The following is a 25527-nucleotide window of genomic DNA, read 5'->3' on the forward strand; positions in this document are numbered from 1 at the left end:
TCGGATCAGTCGATTTAAAAAAAAAATCAACAAAACAAAAATGGCTACTTCTCCCATGAATATGCTAAGAAAAACTAGGGTGGATGTCTACAACTTAAATCTTGGTCAGTCTGTTTTTCACACAAAGTTATCGTCTACAGACAGAACTATATAGTGTACGAGTCGTATGGACCGCTTCTATGGTGCATAAAGACATCCACCTTTTGTTTTTGGGCTAAGTACATAATAACAAAAGTTCTTTTCTGAGTGAACTATCCCTTTAAATACATATCAGTCTCAGCTGGTATTTGACTTTGAACCTTTGCTTACTGTAATATGTGTGCATGTAATGGACCTTTGGAAAAAGGCTGATATGCAAAGAACAGCAAAACTATAAACAATACAGTTTGACAAACAACCAGGAACGATTTGCAGCATTTAATACCCAAACCAAACCACAGATTAAGACACAGGCAAAAGCAAGCAGGACATTTACCAGGAAATCACAGATATTGTAAATTCTCTAGTCACTGTGACCTCTAGTGATTAAACTGAGAAGTGAAGTCTTGGAAAATGGATCTTGTGAGAAGACAAGAAGCCTTTTCTGGCCAAGAACTGTCCCTTTTTCCAGTAAATTGGTTTTGCTTACCAAGACAAGCTCTCAAAGAGTTGTTCTTCTGTTAATCAAACCTCTAAAAGCTCTGCGAAATCATAACATTTATACATTCCTTTGATGTGTGAAAGATGCTTGATATCAAATGAAATGTGTAATTGAAGACAACTACATATATTCTGACTGATAAACTATTAAGTAATACTTTTGATTTCAAATCATTTGAAAATTTAATCAGAGTTTATACAGTTCATACCTTGAGTAAACAATCACGTTGCAGCACAATCTGTACATCCAAACCTTAAAAGTCACATCATTCGGGGACTTCATTGCAGCTTAATGCAATATAATGTATGTAAAATAATAGCATAATCATCAGAAGTTCAAATATCTAGCTGGCAATAAGGCAAGACTGTCCAATCCCAGTTCCTTCTATCAAATCATTTACATCTAAATCAAAACTGATTTTCTTCCATTTAATTGGTTAATTTAATTCTTCCATTACATTGGCTTCAGTAACAAAATGTGCATATGTGCTGTTAGTCATCTGGGTGGTTTCTAACAGTAACGATCACCCTATGTTGCTGATAAAGGCTGAATAATATCCACAGTGTGTACTGTGTGATGCATTGCTCTGTGTACATCTGTGCCTTAGTAGTATTGAATTGCATTTCATTTAAATGAGTAGCACAGACACATATGATTTAGTTGTCAGGTGATTCCAGAATAAGAGTTTAGATTTCTAAATAAATTGATTAGAATCAGACTGTCCAGCTGACTATTAAAACTCCATCAGAACTCATCCTCAAAATTCTCCCTCTTGGTGATTTTGACCAAAATACCATTCTTGGGTCCGAGGGTGGTGTGTGACTTCAACTCCAGAGGAACCTGTGTGGCATAAACAGAAAATATAGACCATATCTCAGGAAAGCTCCACATTTGTGGAAGACAGAATCTTCATGCATACTACAGCTGCAGTTTTTCAGTGTAACAATAACAAACCTCAGTGTCCTCGCAGGCCATCACGTTAAACCGCCTAAATATGTGAAGCAGAGCCATTTTAATCTCCAGCTGGGCCAATCTCATGCCCACACAGCTGCGTGGCCCCGCTCCAAACGGCAGATACACAAATGGGTGCCGGCTGGCCTTGGCTTCAGGAGTGAACCTGAGACAAATACAGAGTTCATTGTGAGCGTATATCACACGGGAGGCATGCAAACAAAATGGACAAAGATCTGTGTGCAGCTTGTTAAAAAAATCTACAGAACATCCACAGAGTAGATTTGAAATACTAGAAGATATTCTGTGAGAGATGCTCTACTGTTCAAAAGTTTAAGCTTTTTTCATGTTTTTGATAACATTATGCTTAACAAGACTCATTTATTTGATCAAAAATAAAGCAAGAACTGTAATATTGTGTTATAGTTTAAATGAACTTTTCGATTTTAAGATTTTTTAAATGTTATTGATTCCTGCCATTTCTCCAGTCATTTCTTATTATTATGTTGAAACCTATGGTGGCCGAGAGAGCTCAACGCACTGCAAATGGAAACACACAAGCAAATACAAAAAAAAAACAAATACAAACACGCTGTAAAAACAGAAATGCGCTGCAAATACGCACATACCACATCGGCAATGTTTAAGGGAACTGCAACAACTTAATTGGATACTCCACCCCAAAATGCTAATTTTGACATTAATCACGGTCCAAACCCGTAAAAGCTTTGTTCGTCCTCAGAACACAATTTAAGATATTTTGGATGAAAACCGGGAGGCTTGTGACTGTACCATTGACTGCCAAGTTACATTTGTATATACCCACCCATGTTCTAGGCCAGCCGCTAGCCGAGCCTACACAACCGAATCAACTGTATCTGTTACATTACAGTACATAAGATTTCACTTCCCACATAAACAGAGTAAGGAGAGATGACTGAGGATGATGGCGAATGATTTCCAGATCCTGAGCACCACTGACAAGCATCTGATCTTGTAAACTGTGTGGTAAGTAAAAGCATATTAATAGCGGCTCCCTCATGCCCGCATTTTATATACAGTACTGTATAATTACCCGACGATATAACTGCGAGAGAGAATATTGAAATATATATTTTCTCTGTTTCCTTCCTGCTGTGTGAGCTACTGAAATGAGCCAGCCAATCAGAGCAGAGCTCAACATTATTATTCATGACCCTTCCAAATAAGCCAATAACAGACCATTTCATTCTAGGGAGAAATCCTAGGGTTGTAAATGGACATGTAAAACTGTTTCTGGAGATTTATTTGGCCTTACCTAAGCCACATACCTTCTATGTAGATATAAGAGAACAGTTTAAAATATTGTATCAATGCATTCTATGGCACCTTTAATAGCATTAATGCATATAGTTAATGCTATAGTTAAACTGCAGTAAACACTTCCATAAACACTAACCATAGTTTAACCATGGTATGTACAACTACGTTTATACAAATGGTAATCAATATGCAAAAAAGACAGAAAAACAAAACAAAGCATGGTTACTACACTTTTACTATAGTAAAACCATGGTTCATTTCCATGAGCATTGTTGGGGTCCCCCTTGTGGTCTGTGCTACTTGTGTTTAGTTTTAGTTTTGCAGCACGTGATGTCAAACTGATGAAGATGTTTTCTTAATTTGATGGTGCTTTTTCTATTTGATTGTTGCATACTGATTTTATTCAGGACTCTTTGAAAAACAGAAAGTTTAGACAAACACCATTTATTTGAAATAGAAATCTTCTGTAACTTTATAAATGTATTTTACTGTTACTTTTACTCAATGTAATGCATCCATGCTGGCTAAATGTATTAATTTTTTCCCAAAAAATTACTTAAAGACAGTTCACCTCTCTGGGATGAATTTCTCAGGTTCGGTCCAGTGCTCTGGGTCATAGTGGAGGTAACCTGCAGGTATTTCCAGAGATGATCCTTTATGCAGAAGCTGGCCGTTCACCACAGTGTCTTGATCAACATCTCGTCCTACCCTGTGACAAAATACACAAAACCCACATGATATTCAAGATTCACTCTGGGAAAAAGTGCAATGCTAGCTCAAAACCATTTTTTCTAATAGATGTGTTTCCACGGAATTAAAGTCTAAAAACGTATAAGAACCGTAATGGTGTTTTTAATATTCTTGCATGCTTGTGGTTCTGTGCATGTGATTGAACCGGTTATGAAGTAATACCTGAACGCAGGTGGATAGAGTCTGAGAGATTCACATATAACCATGTCTAAATACTTCAGCTCTTGGACATTAGAGTAATCTGCAGTCTCCTAAAACAGAGAATCAAACATATTAAAATGGCAACACCAATCCTGTACTAAAATATTTTTACAGTTACCATGTATAACCAGTAGGTGGAAGCACAGCAGCATTAATTTTTTAGGTTTACAGATCAATCCATTCTTCTCAGCAGAAAATGGCTTTTAAAACAATGAAAAAAATCTAAACAAAGCCATTTTGTTCTATATTTATTTTATAGTTTTCTTTGTGATCAATATTTTTTGTCTTTTGAAAATTAGCAGATTGCAAATCAAATGAACTGTGTATATATATATGTATATGTGTCTGTGTGTGTGTGTGTGTGTGTGTGTATAGACTTTATATAAAATAGATAAAGTATATAAAAAAGCCTTTCTTTGAACTGAAATGGAAGCAGACGCAGCCCAGCAGGCAGTGCTAAGCAGTCTATCACTACATGGCTCTGTGAAAATAGGGGTCAGGCATTGAGAACGCACCCGTACAGTTCTGCCCACATCCTCTGCCTCTGAGGCCCCCAGACATGCATTGTGGGCATTATAAATGACTAGCTGCTCTCAAGTCACTCTGTTCCACTAGTAAAAGCATCCGTTGCACAGATGAGAGGATGCAGCGGGGCGAGAAAAGGGGCAGATTGTGGCACGCTGGATACATCCTTTACAGGCCCCCCCCCCCCCCCCCCCCCCCAATTGTCTGGCTACACTGTCAGCTCTCGTCGGGGGTCACTGTGGTTCCAGTGTAGAGTGACATGGCGGTGATAAAAAACTGTGAAGGGCAGCACTTTATCTCGCTGCAGCAGACGAGCTGGTTTGAATAGAGATGTTCTGTGACAACAGACTCACCGTGAACTGAGGTTTTCTTAGATTTAACACTGTAAAGATTTGTAAGGGTTGTTTCCCCCAGAAGGTGTTTTTGTGTTCAAATGCACTGCTTTAATTGTTTTTCTATTTAGGCATGCACTAGAAAAGTCTGACTGTTCCGTCACATCTCACGCATTCAAGAAGTTAGTTTCATTTGGCTGTGTTCACCCTCACGTTTTTTGTCAACATGTGTCTTAAAGGGATAGTTCACACAAAAAATTTAAATTCTGTCATTAATTACTCACCCTCATGTCTTTCCAAACCCGTAAGACCTTAGTTTATCTTGTCGTTAACACGCGTCAAAGTCTGATGTGAAAGAGAAGAAATTGTTGAATAAAGTCATTATTTGTTTTCATTGGGCACAAAATTATTCTCGCATCTTCATAAAATTAAGTTTGAACGACTGATGTCACGGACTATTTTAACAATGTCCTTACTACCTTTCTGGGCCTTGTACGTGTCAGTTGCATTGCTGTCTTTTTTGATTTCATCAGTATCATCAACAATATCTTGTTTTTGTGTTGAAGATGAACGAAGATCTTACAGGTTTGGAATGACATGAGGGTGAGTAATTAATGACAGAATGTATAAAAGTGTTATATTATTGTTATATTATTTTGCTATTATAATCTCCAGATATGGCTAAGGTCCCTCCTTAAATGTACATTAATGGGATTGTTTTGCTCAATAACGTAATAGCATATCTCTCTGTAAGAAGCTGCATGATTTGCGGTATTAATTATGTCTGGAAGTTACAGTATGATGATTGTAAACATCAGTAATAATGATGTTTTCCTTCACAAGGACTACTAACAATTGACTTAACTATGGTGACCATGGAGAATTTTTGTTAGAAAACCAGCACTGCATATGTAACATATTTTACTCCATCTCTGCCCAAAACTACAATGCGATTAATATTTACCTTTCTATGCCATTTGTTTCAGTATAAAAAAGCTTTTTTGATTCTTTTGGCACGGCTCTGTGCTATTTCAATCAGTTCTTTGAGAGAATGGGAACTATTCACCGTATCGCTGCAGAAAGGACAGACCCTCGGTTTATTCTGACTCGCAGCCTCAAGTATGACTAAATTTAACTCCGCTGAATGCACACTGATGCCTCTAAAATCACAAAGCAAGGTCAGACGGCCCTGTAGACAGGCTAGCCAATTTTTCATGTCTCGGTTGAGTCTCTTTTTTCATTCTTTTTTATGCTTTCATCAAACAAACAAACAAAAGCCCAGTGCAAAAATTGATGTCTATGATAGATTGTGCACAATGTTGCTATAATGCATGTGTGATGCCTTCCTGTATGAGCCTGAATGCTGCTTTATTAACAACTGATCAGAGACTGCAGGCAATTTTGGGTCTGAAGTGGTCAAAGGACTGCTCAGATGAACCCAGTACAAATGAAAGAATATGTCAGGCTGGGTAAAATCGGTCTGCTTTCATCTTGCGAGCATATGGGGGAATATTTCTGGTTTAATAAGTGTCCTAAACCTTGTTTGTGGACCAACACTTGGCTAAGCTACTGTAATAAGATCACCCATCATAAAGCTCATGGTGAAGAAACAAGGCATTCTGGGACAAAAATATGGCAAAAGCAACTTCAATCCTTGTCTAAATATGTTTACAGTCCCCTCGCCCTCAAACACGTTGATTATTGGCCCTCTTTAGAGTTCAAGACGTGCTTCAGATGTTACCATGTTTCTAAATTCACAACAGACGCGCTCTGAATTTAATTGCATATTTGCTTGTTCTCATATGGCGACAACAAACACGCTCCGTTATGCAAGTAACCTAATGTATTCTCATTAAGTATATAAAAAAATAACTTAAAAAGTAACAGAACATATCATTAAAATCCAAAGGGCTGTACCGTTGGAATGAATAACACAAGAAATGCAGTCTCCGCGGAAATGCTTTGACCTAAAAATACTCAAACGTTTCCTTCATATTCATTTAAAGAGAGACAAAAAAAGCCTTGCCGTGTTCAAAGGAGCACCCTGCTAAAACAACTCATTTCCCTGCATATTTCTGTGCCCCTTGGTATTAATATCAGCCTCTTTTCAGCAAATGAGATTCATTTCTCTTGCGTGAGTGTGTGTGAAGTGTTCGCAGGCCTTGGAGCACAAGCAGCCTGCCTCTTCACGTCTGCCCGTCTCTCTTATTTATGATTCTGCCTTCATTCACGTCATAGAGGAGACAGGCAATCAATCAGTTCTTGAATTCTAGACATTTAACCTCCTGTTTACGGATAGCTGTCCATGATATGCGTGCATTCATATGTGATGGGAATTTTTTGTATAACTGGATGGGAATATATAGTGGACATTACATCAGTGGTCATTAAATGGTTTTGCTCCAGAATGCATATTTCTCATTGGATGTCCAAAGGCAACACAGTACAGTTACAAAATCTTTAAAAAAATGAAATGTTGAAAGTCCTTAAAAACCATCATATCATATTAACATGAAAAAATACAATATTTTTTGTCAAAATACTGTGCAGCAGGGCTGTTTTTAACATTGATAATAAAAAGAAATGTTTCTTGTGCATCAAACCATCATATTAGAATGATTTATGAAGGATCAGGTGTCACTGAAGACAAATTTAACTTTGCCATCACATGAATAAAATACATTTTAAAATATTTAAAAATGAAAAAGTTTTTATTTTTTTAATTGTAATAATTCTATATTTAAAAAATAATAATAATAACTGCGGCCTTGGTGAGCATAAGGGACTTCTTTTAAATACATACAAATAAAATCTTGCCAACCCCAAGCTTCTCAACTGTGTCATATATCTTAGCTAAATTTTTCAGATATTTTTTAGATATCTTATCCTTGCTGTGCATGGCCTTTTCAAATCCACAAGTTGAAAGCCACTTATTTACATTACTCTATATCTCTTTTCCATTTTAGGCCCTTTGTAAATGTAGTCCTTTGGTTCTATGGGAAAATGCATGTTGAATAGTGCCTACGAGTTGGGAACGGCTAATTTGGCTTCTTATCTCACCCATCCCTCAAGGTTTCCACAGAAAGAGCTATTTATGGTTATTGATAGTGATGGAGGCATGCGTGTTCAGACAGGAGATGCGTTACTGCATAAACACAATGAGTCTCATCTTGTATTGTCTTCTGATGTGGAACAGGTACAGAAAGGCATCATGTTTCTAAAAACACAGATATGCATCATATAAGTGAATCTCAATGACACATTCAAAACCGAATAAGAACAGCAGCATTATAAAACATACTGAATCATAATCTTCATTCAGAGTCTGAGAATGGCTTTTAATTTTCTGGCTTCCTCAAAGAGATTCATTAACTTCATAGCAATATACACAACTAAAATAGTGCTTCTCCATTCAACAAAATTAACAAGTTTTTGGCAGTTTAGAATTGTACATGGTAAAACTCGTGACTCAACACCTCTGGTTTCGTTGAAGCCTGGAAATCAGCCCCCTGCAGTGACTATTTCCTTGGCCAAATGGTTAATTAGGGAAGCTAATTGCAGGGAGTGTCACAGACATTGATTGTGCTCTTATCAACTGGAGACAGCCCATGTCAGAAGACTGTGGCCCGGCTGTATGAATGATACAGTCCTGGCCAATGCCTGAATTGTAGAATGAAGGACAAACAATGGGCAAACTAATTGAAAATGCCTAATTAAAATGACCTGAGCAGAAAATCAATACTTTGTCATGGTTTGAATAGTTGACAGATGAGAATTTGTCCCAGTTCCAATCACAAGGCTTCTGCAGGCATGAAAAAGTCTAAAAATTAGACAATTTCGGCTGACATATTGATGTATTTCTGAGTGAAACTGAAGATTCACAATAGACTTTATATTTTGGGAACAGAATGGATCTTGAGAAGTGAGTGCTTTGTATCAGCATGGAGCCAGACCTGAATGTGAGTTGTATGTGGAAGACTGCTCTTCTTCTGATTTTGAGGAGGCTGTTTAACCAGAATGTTGGGTCTGAAAGTCAAGTTCATCCTTGAGAACATCTCAACGTATCCCAAAGGTAAAGCCTTCTTTGCTATTATGTAACAGAAAGTTTTGGCAACAGAATTTCAGTTGTGAGGTTCATAACAAATGGCACTATACAGTATATGCAGTTTATGCCAAAAATAGTTGTCAGCATTATTAAATATAAATTAATTTAAAAGTTTAATACAGCTTTTTTTTTTGTTTTTTTTACAGAACATGTCCTGTCTAATTTTATATATTCTGAGCAAAAATAATGACCACTATACGTTTTTTACCATCATTTACAGAAGACAATCTTTGCCACTGTCTTTTAAAACAATAAGTTTTACTCATTTGGGAGCAAGTTTTTAATAATTTAATAATAAAATCTAGTATGATCACTTTTTCTTGTGTATAGCTTAAGTACAGGTCAGAATATATTGTTTAATTTTTACATAAATATTTCTCCTATGCCTAATGATAATGGAATATTATTTCACATATATATATCTTTTTTCTTTTTTTTTTCACTATTTAAAAGTAGACACTTCATTTGCATTTAATATGATTTCTATGCAGAGCTGGGTTTTTTACTTGAAAATTGTAATCCAATTCCAAATTTCATGACAAAAAATGTAGTTTGTTTGAGGTGGCATCGTCATTCACCTTTGTTCCATAATAATATTTTATCGGGTAAAACCCCATTTTACTGTCCACAATGGGTTATATGTAAAGTAAATTCCTTTGGTGACATTTATGATGATAAAGGCCTGAAATCATTTCAAGATATTAAGGCTCTTTAATCTACCAGGAACCTCCTTTTTCATGTATGTTCGTATTAGGTCAGCGCTTCGCACATATGGAGTTCCCTGGGATGCACAATTACCTGTATATCCCCTGCGGAAAGTAATTCTCCCCACTGATAATTCTGTTATTTCTGCTTCAGTTATTTACTCTTTTCTCCTCAAACAATCATACAAACCATTGTCCATAACTATCTGGTCTAAAGATATCAGTGGTGACTTACAAACTTTATTTTCTGACCAAATTTGGGAGACAATCACATCATCCTCAAAAAACCCAAATCATCAGATGATCCATTGGAAATGACTACATAGACTCTATCTGTCCCCTTTAAAACGCTTCTATATGCATATGTCGCCTTCCCCAAATTGCAATTTATGTCCACAGGGGGCTCTCGGTACATATTAAAATTTTTTTGGGGAATGCTCTGCACTTTCTCTTTTCTGGACTCAGCTTGCTCATGACATATCATTCCTATTAAAATAGGATGTTGTTTTGACTCCAGATCTTTTCTTCTTAAATTATTTTTCTATCTCCGGAACAGAGTCACTGACAAAGTATTTTAAAAAGGAAACAGGCAAATCTGACCGCCCCCAACCCCCAAGTTTTATCCTTCAAATACAGTGGTATTTTTCATAATGTTGTGGAGATGCCTTCACACGACATCAACGCCTCCGTGCAGCTGCGGTTGTACAGTAGCTATTATTCAAACCGGACAATGGACCGTTCGACCACCGACTCCAGCAGTGTCTGCCATAATATCGAAGTAAGTGTGCATCATTGATCACTGTTCTCGCTAAAAAAATTCTCATAACATGAGATCCGCAGTTTAGTTTAAATATATGAATTATTACAGCATTCATCGCGGTCATTAAACCATTACATGCCACAGGAAAAGTGATTAAGCGCATCAACTACAAATATGTCTAAATTCATATAATTTTGGTTTAACTTCTGTGTAATGACTTTATGTAATTTCAGTGCTTATCTCCATTGATGAGAGTGGAATATTTAATGTAAATGTGTATATCGAAATGAAAATGGTTTAAAATCATTGTTTACTTCATTCCTCCAGGAAAAAGAGTGCGCACAGTCAAGAGCATCCGTACGGTGCGCACATTTACGCCCAATTTTATTTTTTATAAATCCAGATATGTGCTTGGAAAATGGCGTGTACACAATTTCTATGCCCATTTTGAGGACTGGAATGGCCATAGCAGAAGCTTGGTTTTGTGCCCAGTGACCAATTTTTGTTTTGTTTTTGAGGTTTGTGTTTGGATTTGATAGAATCCATCATGCCATGCATCTAAACAAGATGTCCAGGACCTCCAGCAGAAATATAGGCCCACATCATTAAAAAAAACAGCAGTATATTTCATTGTACACATGGGGTACTTTTTATCCCCGTGTTCATCAAACCCATCTTGAGTGTTTGCTGCTAAAACAGTCTTTTTTTTTAGTTTCATCTGACCATAGAAGCCAGTCCCATTTGAAGTTCCAGTCGTGTCTGACAACTGAATATGCTGGAGATTGTCTTGAAACCCTCATTAGGACGATATAGACACACGTCCTCTTCCAGGCAGATTCATAACATTTTCTGTTGATTGGAAATTCTTAATTATTGCCCTGATGGTGGAAATAGGAATTTTCACTGCTCTAGCTCTTTTCTTAAAGCCACTTCACTAATTTGTGAGGCTCAATTATCTTTTGCTGCACATCAGAAATATATTCTTTGGTTTTTCTCATTGTGATGGATGATTAAGGGAATTTGGACTTTGTTTTCCCTCCTATTTATATTTCTGTGAAACGTGAAGCCATGGCTGGATAATTTCATGTTCATAATCCCCTGGAGTGCTCATCTGATTGGTTCACATTAAAGAATGAGGTTTTCGTGTACACTTCCTTTAATAATGCAACAGTTCAAATGGTTTGAACTGTTCCAACCCAATGTTTAGAGAAGCGTCGGGAGAATCCAGACTGAAAATATCCAATCTATAGAAGGGAATGCTGGGTAGTGGTGCATCGCCGTTTCATCCACAGGGATTGGGCTCCATCAAGCCTGCACCCCAGCCCCCGGCCCCATTACACTCCCCTTCACCGCTGCCCATTCAGCTAGGCCGTGAACCTGCCGTGCGTCTCATCCATGTGCCTGATGTTCATTATGTTCTTCACATGGCCCTCCTGTGTGTGTCTGTGATAGAGCTATTACAGCCCAGCGCGGCCTTCGGGATTAACCCCCCCCCCCACACACACACACACCACCACAGACCTGGACACCTTTTATTCAATTTGACTCTATGTGCAGGAAAATACAGCCGTAATGGACAATCAAATGACAGGTCATGAGGCTCCCTGCCGCAAAAGCAATTATGAGGGGTTTTTGCCATCATGATTCTGCCAGGGAGTGCAGCTAAAATGCTCATTACACTGGATGCAAATCCACATGCTTTTGGTCACCTTTGCCTCTGCCAGACAGGAATGTCTACCTTCACTTATTATGCAAGCACTGCAGTCTATTAAATTATTCCACGTTTCTCAGAGAGAACAGATTGTAGCTCCATGGTTATTGAGGGTGATGTTGAGTACAGGTCATGATGGTTGACTAGTTGTGAAACAACCAAGTATTTATATATTTTTTAATATATACACACACACACACACACAGGTGCACCTCAAAAAATTTGAATATTGTGAATTTTTTTTTTTTTTTTTTTTTACTTTTCAAAAAGTGAAACTTTCATGTATTTTAGATTCATTACGTGTAAAGTAAAACATTTCAAACGTTTTTTTTTTTGTTTGTTTTTTTTATTTTGATGACTAGAGCTTACAGCTCATGAAAGTCAAAAATCCAGTATCTCGAACCAGTATAAAAATATTTTTATTTAAAAATTTAATTTTAATCGTGGGTGGGTGTATGGGAAAAAATAAAAAATTATAATAATTATATGTAACTCAAGAACATGCCTTATGTAAAACTGCCCTAAGAAATGTGTCCAACTGGGCTCAGGTAAACTCAAACCAGCTTAATTCCACAAAACTTCCTTAAAATTGATTATTTAAATCGTGAATTAGTAAAAAATATGCATTTTAGTATATCCCTACATGCACATTTTCTTTGCCACAGTGTCTGCGTCATTTGCATATCCCCCCGGAGTCCCAGCGAAGGTGGTTCTCAAACAATGGCAAGCATCCGATAGCTGTTGACATTCGACACACGTGTCAGGTTGAGGTGCAGCTGACTGCTGGAGGATTTGTTATGGTTGCTTAAATCAGGCATATTACAAGTCTCCTTCCTTCCAGTCCCAAGGGGCCTTACATATTCTCCGGCCCTTCTACAGTGGCAGCAGTGGTTTGATGACTCCATCTGCTCCGTTCCATTACACAAGCGGCAGAGATCGAAACGGCCGGCACAAAGACCAAATAACAAACAAGGGAGTCATATCGCTCCTTCCACAGTATCAACATCATAACGACACAATGGAGGCATCTGTTCGGAGGAAACTTAGCGAAAGTGCCTCTTTATTCTGCACGATACAATGCTGGTTAGTATGAAAACGGGGCCTGATGAAGTGGACCGTGACTGTTTGTGCATGAATGCACATGCCTTATGTGTGTTTGTGTATGTGTGTCTGCTTGAAGTCATTTGGGACATGTAGAGCACTTGGAAAAAGTACAGATGACCTGCTTCCTGTAGGTGGGACTGAAATATCTCAGTATGAGGACTCGGTTTGATGTAGCTCAATTCTTCTCAGCTTATACCGCCCAGGGGAGAGAAGGGAGCGGAAAGAGAAGAAAGAGAGAGGGGGAACGTAAAACAAAGAGAAATCTTGAGAAAGCTCTCACTTTGCCCTTCCTTCTCTGTGTCCAGAGGGGATGTTTCTGTCTTTCTCTCTGCTGTCTTTAACCTGAAGCACAATAGAAGCATCAGGCATCACCTTAAGCAGTGGATAGAGCCGCTCCATGCGTACACACTTGTGCAAATTAATGTCTGATCTCAACATTTTCTTGGTTCAGTAGCAGTTTATAGAAACTTTTAAGCTGGTGTCTGTAACATTTGAATGCTGATCCTTTTTAATGTGCAGATATTACTGTTAAAAGTATCAGAGTACATTTCTTCATAAGAGTCTATGTTGAGGTGTCTAAATTTACAAGTTTAGTTTGCTGCATTTATTTGAATAAAAATACAGTAAAAACATTCAAATTCTAAAAATATTATTTTTTCACAATATTACTAACTGTTTTCTATGTTAATATATTTTAAAATGTAATTTCTGTGATGCAAAGCAGAATTTTCAGCATCATTACTCCAGTCTTCAGTGTCACATGATCCTTCAGAAATCATTCTAATATGCTGATTTGGTGCTCAAGAAACATTTATTATTATTATCAATGTTGAAAAACATTGTGCTGATTATTTATTATTTTGTGAAAAAAAAACAGCATTTATTTGAAATCTTTTGTAAAATAAATGTCTTAATTTTTGTCACTTTTTATTTTTATTTTTTTTACAATTTAATGCATACTTCCAAATTAAAAGTATTAATTTCTTCCAAAAAAAAAAAATTACTGACCTTTTTATATTTATTTTTTTTAAAACTGGCCATTTATCAGTTATCAGCCATAACATCATTTTGTGTAGTGGATAATAATGCAACATTATGTTCACACAATTTGTACCGGAAAACAGCTAATTATTTGAAATGGTAAGAAAAAATTGTTCAATTTGACTTTTGAGATGACACTATCAAATTCATACACTAGATGGCACAGTACATAAGTGTACTGTGCCATCTACTTTTTATTGATACTTTTAATACTTTTTCTCCAGCTCTGTCATCTTAGATACCACTTTTAACTGAGCTTTGCATACTGGGATCACATCCACAGACCATACATGCCATGTGGTCTCTTAATTTTTAGCCAAAATCTGATCTCAGAACAAGTACACTTACAGTATGAGTTCTTAAAATGTAGTCTTGGTAGCCAGCTCACTAGGTTTTGTAACACTAAACACCATGAGCCTATTTTAGCCTCTCTCTTCATCTATTGTTCTCTTCATGGATCTGCTCACATGACGCATTAAAATGAAAGATAAAAGACGACACAGAGTAAACCACGCTAGGAACACATGTATGCTATTTACGCTCATTCAAGTAAGCAGTGTATACTTAATTTCCTAAGTTCCAAATCCGAGAGGCAAGGCTGTTGCATTAGCAATCAGAGAGCCAAAAGCCACATCAATGGGAACCGACAGAAACAGTGCTGTGTTTCCGGAAGGATCAAAGGCTGTGTTATTCAATTTAGCGGGGGAGAATCAAGCTCTTTATTCAGGTTGGAGCTCTATCAGAGAGGGGAGAGGAGCCCATCACTTCTCTGAATGAGGGAAAGAGCCGCCTGGAGGCCGAGCCTCAGAGGAACGTTACCAATGAATTATTCACAGATAGGAAAGGCTAGCCGCCTGCTCTCCGTCTCCTCCTTTTTGCCATCTTTCTTTGCTATTTTCACCGTGTCTCTGTACAGCATTCTTTGTGATATCCTCTTTTCATTATTTCCATCTTTGTCACAGGTGCTGAATTGTGTATTATGACTGTGAACCACCAACACATGCTCTCTGGATTTTCATTCTCTCTCTTCCTTCTAAAAACACACTGTGCTGTCCAGATCATTAAAAGTATAGTTCACGCAAAAATGAATTCTGTTATTTCACTCACCCTCATCACACCCATATAACAGACTTTCAGACTTCAAAAAGGACACACAAGCACCATAAACGTGATTTTAAATGTCTATATGACTCTTGAACTATATTCCAAATCTTATCCAGTCATATGGTAGCTTGAGATTGATAGATTGAGTTCTAAATTGTATAAATTGGCAATCGTTTGACTTCAGAAGTCTTGGAATGCAGTGAATAGACCATTTTTGCGTGCTTTTGTGTCCTTTTTCAGTACACATTTTTCCATGGATAAAAAAATAAAGTCATATTAGTTTGAAATGACATGAGGGTAACACAACAAGATTACAATTTTCATTTTCGTTTGTCTTCTTTGTACATTTGTCCACATCATTTATTTACACACATCAATAACTTTTACATCAGCAGTCGTATATTGTTTTAAAGTGCCCCTATTATGGGTAATGAAAGGTTTATATTTGGTCCCCAACAATAGGTTGACTTGCATGCAAGATCAAAAACACTTTAATTTTCTTATGCATTTATTTTTACCTTACTTGCTCAACGACTCCCAAATGATTCGTTCAACGATTCCAAACCCAATGCACTTTCAGATTTAAACCTTTGCAGGATGTTTTCATTCACTTAGAGCTGTGTCACACACTGCATGAAAGGTAATTTTCAAAAATCCATAATAGGGGCACTTTAATTGTATTATGACCGTGAGATTTCATTATTTATGACAACTGGGAGATGCCATGAAAAGTAGGCTAATGTTTCAGTGTAAATATACGCTTCCGTTGAAAAGTGTTTGGTCGGTAATTCTTTATTTTTATTTTTTAGAAAGAAATTTATTTAAAGGGTTCTTATGACGTTGCTAAAAAGAACATTATTTTGTGTATTTGGTGTAATGCAATGTTTATGCGGTTTGAGGTTCAAAAAACTAATTATTTTCATTATTACTACGAGAATACTTTTTGTACGCAAAGATTCAACAATTTGTCTCGAGTAATACTGCTGAAATAGAAACATTATTTTAAATGTATTTTTAAATAAATGTGTTTTTTTAATATATATATATATATATATATATATATATATATATATATATATATATATATATATATATGTTAATGTTTTACATTTAAAATTGTTCATATTACGGTTTTTACTGAATTTTGATCAAATAAATGCAGCCTTGGTGAGAATTCTTTGAAAAACACTTAATTTTTTTTTTAACTTAAAAAAAAAAAAAACTTTTGAACAGTAGTGTAATTTACTATTTTCCTTTTTTATTGGGGTAAAATATGACCCAAACATGTTTTCACCCAGTTTTATCTCTTGTCCTGAAAAAGTAGAGAGAGGGAGAGGAAGCCTTCCTTCCATCCTTCATCTCTCTCTCTCTCTCTCTCTCTCTCTGGGAAAGGTCTTAGCTGGAAACATGTAATTTTGCTCAGTTTCTGGCCTCTTTGCCCCCGTCTCCCACCTCTGGATGACTCATTAGGTAGTGCTCCGCTTCAGCTCCCTGTTATTTATGCAGATAAAAAAGGCAAATTAATGACGGGCACCCGGGGAGGCACCACACAGCTCGGGAAGGGAAAATGAAAGGCTAGAACGGCAGACACAATGTGTGCAGCCGGTGACACGTTCGCCAAGTCAGTCGAGCGAAGCATTTACATGTTTGCCACTTAAACTGTCCCAGTGGTAAAAATCAAACTGGCAAATCGATGACAGTAATTCCAGAATTCACCCTTGACATATAGTTTAAGGTCACGAGTGCGTAAGCGAGAACTGGTAATTTATCACAGTCACCTAAATGGATTGTTAAAGGGATAGTTAAAGCTTCTGTTGTTATTTACTCACTCTCATGTCGCTAAAAACCTGCATGACTTAAAGTAGAACAAAAAAAAAAAAAGAGAAATATTACTGAATGTCTAAGCTTTACAGTGAACTGGTGCTGTAATGATTTAAAAAATCAATAAAATAGAGTTAAATGAGTCAGTTCAACTTGTACACTATATTCTAGGTATTCACAATCCATACAATAGATCTTGCACTTCAGTACGGTCACATGATAATTGTTTATGAGATATCAAATCTGCTGTGACTGGTTTTGATGCATATTTTATCAAATGATATTTGATAGCTACACTCTTAAAAATAGAGGTTCCAAAAGGGGGATTTCACAGCAATGCCATAGAAGAACTACATATGGGTTTCCCAAAGAACCTTTCATTAATCAGTTCTTAAAAGAACTTTTTTTTTTTCTTAGTGTGAAGAACATTTTAATTTTACACTTTTTTTTATTTATTTTTTTACACTTTAAAGAACCTTTTGTGCAGTGGAAAGTTCTATGGATGTAAAAGAGGACCTATTATGCTCCTTTTTTTTACAAGATGTAAAATAAGTTTCTGAGTGTTTCTCAGAGTGTGTATGTTATGTTTTAGCTCAAAATACTCCACAGATCATTTATTTTTATAGCTTGTTAAAATTGCCACTTTTACAGTGTGAGCCAAAACGCTCTGTATTTGAGTGTTGCTTTAATGCAAATGAGCTGGTGCTCCCGGAGAAGAGGGCGGAGCTTCCAGAGCTCAAGCTCCCACATTAGCAGTGCTAGCCTTTGCAAATAAACATTTCACTATTAGTACAAGCCTGTTATCTTTACAGAAAACGTACTCTTTTTAAAAGTCAGTCATCTGATTGTACTGTGCATAATAAATTCACGTTTGTGAATTACTCAGACCGGGAGCACGGCGGGATAAAAATAACAACATAGCTGGTCTCATGGTGAATGGCATGCTTTTGCAAACTTTATAAGTCCCACTCGTGATTATGAGTTCAACAAACTCAAGCGATCGACTCGCATTGCTTTCATATGCAACTTTTAACCACCACATTCCTATTCACGATCATTCATGAAGGCAGTACCATTGAAAACAGACAGAGACAATGATAGATTTAGCATCATTAGCATTACAGAGTGCCAAGAAGCTCTTTCAGAAGGGCAATTTGGTAAACAAACTTTATCTGGAGCTGACTTTCGCGCACAAAATGTTGGTATTGATCCCTACAAGTAATGGAGCCTTTACCGATTTTTTTCCAGGACATTTCCTTAGACAATGAAATTGACCACAGTGTCCTCAGCAGCTCAGATGGAGGGAGTATATGGAGACTCCTATGTTTGTTAGTGCATCCCAAAACACAACACTTGAAATGCCTCTTTGGCGCTGACATTGTTTATCTCCAGCAGCTACTGCAAGTAATCAGTAATGGCAGAGGCGGACCACAGCTTCTCACTTAGGGCTGTGTCTATAGGGCAGCGTCTCAAATGGGTGGGACTTTTTCCACCTCGGTGACCTGAACAAAGGGATAATCTGAAACGGCTCATTCTGAGAGACTGTTTATGATTTTTTTTTTTATTATAAAAAAATGAGTGGGTGGATTTTTACCATTATAGGCTGGATGTTTTCACACACTGCGGCCACACAACTGTGTTCAAACACCTTATAAAAGTGATTTTTGCATAATAGGTCCCCTTTAAAGGTTCTTGATGCCAATTCGTTTTAAGATTATATAAAGGAGAGAGAATTTTTCATTTCTGCAGGAGAAAATGTCACACAGATTTAGAATGTGATTTAAGGACCATCTTTTGCAGAATTATCCCTGTTTTGCATCTTAAATGAGCTTTAAATTACTTTTAGATTAGTTAAATATGATTTCCCACCAGAGACCGTTTGCGGCTCTCAGGTAAACATCTTTGGTGTTTCACTGAAGTGGTTACACTCTAGTGCATTTTAGCACAAAACACCTTGAGCGCCTTCAGGGCGTGTGAGGAGAGTGACATTTGAGAAGCTTTTTAGAGCGAAACAGAGTGGTGAGGGTCGTTTAGAGAATAAAAGCACTCTGAAGGAGGAGCCGAAGACACTTTCTGAACACGAGAGCACTGATAGACATTATAGCAGTGGGCTAGATGAGACTGACACCGGGCCAGATGTCTTTGTGGATGGATCCCCAGCTGCTCGATATAAAGAGTATTAAGTTATTGCCGGCTATACAGCTGACTTAAGATGCGAGGCGTCATGAGACAAGGCCAAGGCTGAGTTTGAGTTTTATTGTGCTGCTTGTAATGCTCACTGCTTTTATAACTTCTGTCATAAGCTCTTTTATTTGAAAAATTCACGGCAAGTGGGTTTATAAACAGCTCTCCGGTTTATTTTCCATCCCGGGAATCCTGTCAGCTAACCTCAAAATGTAAAGTACGACGAGTTAGCGTGATGTGTTCTTTGCCAGATGCGTTGCATAAGAAAACAATCTAGTAAATGATGCATTATTGTGAGAAATCCCTCAGACCGCATTTTTTAGACTAACAGGTCTGTGGTAAAATAAGGAAAAACTCATATTTTTTCTATTTTCCTAAGACTTTAACATAATACATTGGCATGCATGTCTACAGAACTTAAGATAAACGATCCCCCTAAAAGCTCCGCAGAACATTCATTCACTCTGAAAAAGACCCCGACGTCCAGAGAGGAGAAATTGGAAGTGGAAAGAGTGCTTAAATTGAAAGAGGAACAGAGGGGAAGAACGATGAAGAATGAGCAAATGAGATGAAAGAGTAGACAGAAAGATGCAGAGCTGAACTAATGCCGCGTTTGAACCCTTTCTCCGGTGGGCGGCTGCCAGGCCCCGGTTGCAGGTATCAGGATTCAAGAAATGCAGATTCATGAAGACGCTGTTTAAATGTATGCCATCAGAGAGAAAGCAAAGACATGAGAGCTCTGAAAATACATCATGAAATAAGAAACACTGTGGCTGATGGATATGGCAGATGCCAAAATGAAAACAGGTTTCTATGTTTTCTGTAGAATGTTGAAGTGCTGGTTGTTGGCGTACAATGTTATCAGCATTAAACTATTGACAAAAACTGACAAAATATTTTCATCAACTAAAATTAAATGCAATTTTATTGAAGTAGTAGTGCCCTAAGGGTACACTATACAACATGCACTAAAAACTACTGCTGTCCAACGATTAATCGCATCCAAAATATATATATATATTGTTTTACATAATGTGTGTGCTGTGTATATTTATGTATATATAAATACAAACACATGCATGTATATATATTTAAGAAAAATTGTTTATAAGAAATATATTTATATATAATATAAAATATAAGTATATAAATGTATATGCATGTAAATATTTCCAAAATATATACTGTATGTGTGTGTGTGTATTTATATATACCTAATAAATATACACCGTACACATACATATATCATGTAAACAAAAACTTTTATTTTGGATGTGATTAATCGCGATTAATCGTTTGACAGCACTACCAATTTTTTTTTTTTTTCCTTTTTGAATTTTTATAAAAGTTTTACGTACAGACGACAACGTTGTCAAACGATTCTCTTTCACATTTTATCATTCATCAGGCAAAAAAAACATCAGATTAGTTAGAAAAATAATAGCACGCCTTTTTAAACCAAGTCAAATTATTTGACGTATCGTTCATGTTTGTAACACAAATGTGGGAAGAGTTATGCACTGAAGTTCACAACTTAAGGTTAGTGGTTTGTTTGTCCCTAAGAATCCCTAAAACCCCAAGTATAAGCAATAATAAGTCTTCACAAACACCTCTAAATATTGAGTATTCTCTCCACTCCTTTATTCTCCTGTCTAGCAGTTTATTTCTCGCACACACATTTAATACACTCTTTATTTTCACGGATTTCATTAAAACCGTATTATGTAGAATCTTGCAAAGTGTTTTGTTTGAGACTGCAGAATCTCAGACTGTAGGGAAGAGCGATCCCTTGAGATAAGGGGGAACAAACATGAAAAAGCAACATGAGAGAGCCAAAATCATCCCCCCAATAACGTACGCTGATTTAGAGGCTCTTCTTCCCACATCTGACCCTCCTCCTCATCACCATCCAGCCTCTTCAGCACTTTGCGGCACAGATTACGAGGTTTCAGAGAATCAATCAAGAATTCCTCTGTCTCTCTCATGAGTATGCACATTATGCACAAACATAAGACATCAAATCAGCAGAACCACCATCACTGCAAATCACTGCTATATTTATAGAGGAGAGTAAATTATCTAAGCAGATATACTGCAAACTGAGCGCTTGTACAAGCCTTCTATAACCAGCACAGTGCTGCAGCTTTTCTGAATTGTTTAAAAGTAACCCATATGGATGGCTTTCTATTTATTTAGTGGGCTTTTCTAAACCAAGTACCACTATACTTAGTGCTAGGGATTTTAGCTTGTTGAGAAAAGTTGTAATGTTATTTTTCATATTACTAGCATTTAGGCTGTTTATTAGTACTTATAAAGCGCATATTCTGCATGACCATAATCAACATACTTAATTCTACCTAATACCTAAATTTAACAACTACCTTACTATCTATTAATAAGCAGTAATTGGGAGTTTGAGGTAATAGTTATAACTGGACCTTAAAGTGCCCCTATTATGGGTTATGAAAGGTTCATATTTTGGTTTTGGGAGTCCCCAACTACATTTTGGCATGCATGCAAGGTCAAACACTTTAATTTTCTTATAATATGCATTTATTTTTACCTTATTTGCTCAAGGACTCCCAAATTATTCGCTCAATGATTCATTTTTCCAAACCCCTCCTTTGCGTGACGCTAATCTGCGATGATTGGTCAATTTAATTTACATTTCTTCATGCCTGAAATAGCACAGCTATTTCTACTGCTCCAAAAGCGGCACCTAGTGGCAAAGAATGAATTTGCATTTTCATTCAGACCAACGCAAAAATCAAGTTTTCCCAGGTCTGTGCGTGCAACAAGTGGGCAGGCAATATACTAATGCTTCGTTGACATCAGCATGAAACGGCTTGGGATTCATTTTAAAAACGACTTGTTTAAATAATTCAGAGTGGAGTGATTCTTTTGAGAGACAATAACTTTATACATGGATTTAAACTTTCAGATTTAAAACTTTGCTAGATGTTTTCTTTCTTAGAGCTGTGTTACACACCGCATGAAAGGGGCACTTTAAAATAAAGTGTGAACGAAAATAGGCAAGTTTCACAATATTCTCTTTTTCTACCTATCATTAAAAGTTTTGTTAGATGTATAAACATGAAAACAACAACATTACCACTATGAAAATCAATCCAATGAATTAACTGTCAAATTTGATCGGTTTTAACTTATTAAATTTTTTGTAGTTTTACACCATATTCCTCTGAACTTTTTCATGGACCCCCAGCACCTTCTTGTGGACCCCAGTTTGAAAACCACTGCTTTATGATATAACCTATCCATTATGCCCGCTTGGATGAAGCCCACCCATAAAACACTTGTTTTGTTTCCAGCCCTGTAAATTTAATCAACGGTCCTGACAGTAAATGGTTTCTGAGAAATGCTCTGGTTCATGCAGACCTTCAAAACTAATAAGAAACAAAAATCCAACCTATTAAAGAGAGGGAACAAAGACAAAATATTTCAAAAAAGCATTTTCTGAATCATAACAACATTTATGGGCACCCACAGCAAAACTCATGACAAATGACTTTTGAGAAAAAATTTAAGAGAATGTCAGTTATTCCACAAATTATATGTGCACAGCATTCAATAAAGATGCATTCTCAAAATAAGAATGAAAAATATGTTTTCCAAATAATTAAATCCTGACTCATATGTCTGGCACTCTGGATGGAGCGCTAACAGGTAGCATGCGAAGGCTAGCGTGTTTCTGCTCGTCTCGTAGCCGGCCAACAGGAAGATGAAGGACTGACCGACAATCTCATCCTCTGTCATCATTCTCTTCTGCTGAGTGCGCTTGGTGGACTCGTTTCCAGGTCTGTTTTCCTGTCCGTTGTCCATCCCCTGTTCGTTGCAAGCCTGTTCATCAGCGTTATTGACCACATCAAAGTGCTCCAAAGACAAATACTTGCTGCTGGCCCTGGCATCCAGCATCAGATTCAGGAAGTCTCGCCTCCGCTGTAGAAAAGCAGATCATAAACATGGGTGGCTGATACTGAGGAATGATTAACTAATTTGTTCGTTCATGGCCATACCTGTTCTGGGGGAAGATCATCTCTCTGTTTAATCATCTTCTGAATGCATTTGATAAAAAAGCTGTTCATCTCATCTCTTGGTTTATTGGGAAGGAGACCAGCAAGAGGCTGAAGCAGAAATGGAAACACCACTACAGCAAAACCAGGAAAATGACACAGTCAGAAAATTGCACCTTTTCCTCTTTCTCATATAATAAATATGCTAATCGCAATATCAGCATAATGAAAATTAGTTTCATAATATCATCCGTCGGAAGCACTTTCCAAGCTGTGATCTCCTTTGTAAAATTGAGACCGAAATAAACGCTGCCTGCATTGAGTTCTGGATGTGGTGTTGGTTGAACCTACTGAAGAATATCATGAGGGGTTTGAAGAAGGTGAAAGCAAAGAACTTGGAGGCGTGGTGCACAAAAGGGTCATCTGGATTGTTTTGAGAGTCCACCTGCGTACCAAATGCCACACTGGAAATTACATCCATCGTGAAGCAGCCAAAACACCAGCAAAACAAACATGTTTATATTATTAAGAGCTCTGTCTCTGTGGCCGTGTTGATGAGGGGAACCATCTGCAAAGCGAGTATTGTGCCCACACAGATATCAGAAGCAGTAAACACCACAAACCAATGCAAAGGAGTTAGATTACAACAAATTGCTGCCGAGCCTATAACAAGAAATAAATGCAGTCTAATGCGTCCTCCTAAAACCTTAAAACAAATAATGAAAATGGCTTGTGCGGACAGGTTTGGTCGGATATAAAGATGTAGGCTCTGTTGATGGTATAATTCCTTTTCCCCACATCCATTCTGAAAAGCACAAGAGGCGAGTCCATTAATGGTTTTTGATCCCGGCGAGCATGATCAATGGGGAAAAAGGCTCAATTTTATGATCTCAAAAATGACTGATTAATGAATTGATATTTATTAAGAACAAACCACAAAACGGTTTAAAACACCATGAACTTTTTAGTTTCCATAGAGTAAATACTGCAAGTGTAACCTTACAAAAAACTGACAGTACAGTGAACTTTTGTGGAAAGTACCATGGTATTCATATTAGGATTCTCACACTTTTCATTCATGATTTTTATGACTTTTCAATTATGTTTCTAGTCACTTGTGAGTAACTAAATGAGAATTTGTTAAATGCAGAATGATTCACTAATGATTATTTATGAATTGGTTCAATCAACTGATTCAAAATAATGATTTACTCAAAGTTTGTAAACTTTTATTCTTTACTTATCTTTTAAATATTGATATTAAAACATCAATTAAATATTTTATAGTTGAGCACATAAAATAATAATAAAAAAACTCAAATATTCCAGTTCATGAACAGATCATCCATATTGTGCATACATTTGAGTGTAATGGATTGAAAATAAAATAAAGAAATTGTAGGGCAGGGACTTGGTTCTATCCATTGGTTGTTGACTGGATTTTGATGAATGCAAAATTAATGCAAGTATGCAGTTGATTTTGGAGAGATGGGGTTTAAGCAGACTAAATTATTGGATAAATCTGGTATACGTCATACATTTTAAGTAAATGCCGACTTAATTCATTTCCATGACTTGACCTTGTTTCATATATACTATGATGCTGAACAAATATCATATTAATATTCTATGGTATTTGCATGGTGTTCCAAAGAACTTCAATGAACACTATAAAATGTATGTATGTGCACATAACACATGCACTGCAGTACAGCATCTTCAATAACATTTAAAATCTTGAGGACATTTTTATAACACCTAAAACATTTTCATTTCTATTCAAACTGTATTTCTTTGTAAGAGGCTGAAAGGAACCGACTACACTGCTTGGCCTGTTTAGTTTGGTCTATTCATTCACGAGCAGAAGACCAAAAATCACACAAAGGGCTCGAGACAGATTAAGCTACTCTAGACGCACGATTCTTGGAACTGCACTTCTTCACACCTCTGTATCTCAGTGAGATGGGAGGTTGTCCATGCTCGGTGTTCAAGGCTATGGCTTTCCTCCCTGACACCCATGACTGCAGCCGTGATAAGCCAGCAGCTCTTACGAGACCTATTGATCCTGTCTACTCCGGAGAAGAGAGCGAGAGAAAGAGATACAGGACTAGTCAGTATAAGAGGAAAGAGGAACGGAGAGAGAGAGATATAGGAAGGAAGAGGACTGTGAGAAAGAAAAGATGCTGTGTACAGGGTGTTCTGTCCAGATCAAGCTAGTGATATCAAATCGGCATTCAATTACTCAGTTAAATCTGATTATC

General features: G+C 36.9%; 1 pseudogene across 1 annotated transcript in view; it reads right to left on the reverse strand.

The window, feature by feature from the left end:
• Positions 1–1384: 1384 nt before the first annotated feature.
• The window catches only part of LOC306888692 (thromboxane-A synthase-like), a 68345-nt pseudogene continuing 44202 nt past the window's right edge, over positions 1385–25527 (reverse strand). The window contains exons 6-12 of the transcript in view: positions 23618–23834; positions 23270–23400; positions 22860–23192; positions 3806–3894; positions 3465–3602; positions 1595–1757; positions 1385–1480 (exon numbers count right to left, since the gene is read on the reverse strand). The product of the transcript in view is annotated as a thromboxane-A synthase-like (transcript). The remainder of the gene's footprint in view (positions 1481–1594; positions 1758–3464; positions 3603–3805; positions 3895–22859; positions 23193–23269; positions 23401–23617; positions 23835–25527) is intronic.

This window comes from Barbus barbus (genome assembly GCF_936440315.1).
Source record: "Barbus barbus genome assembly, chromosome: 22".
In the NCBI taxonomy this organism is placed as follows: domain Eukaryota; kingdom Metazoa; phylum Chordata; class Actinopteri; order Cypriniformes; family Cyprinidae; genus Barbus; species Barbus barbus.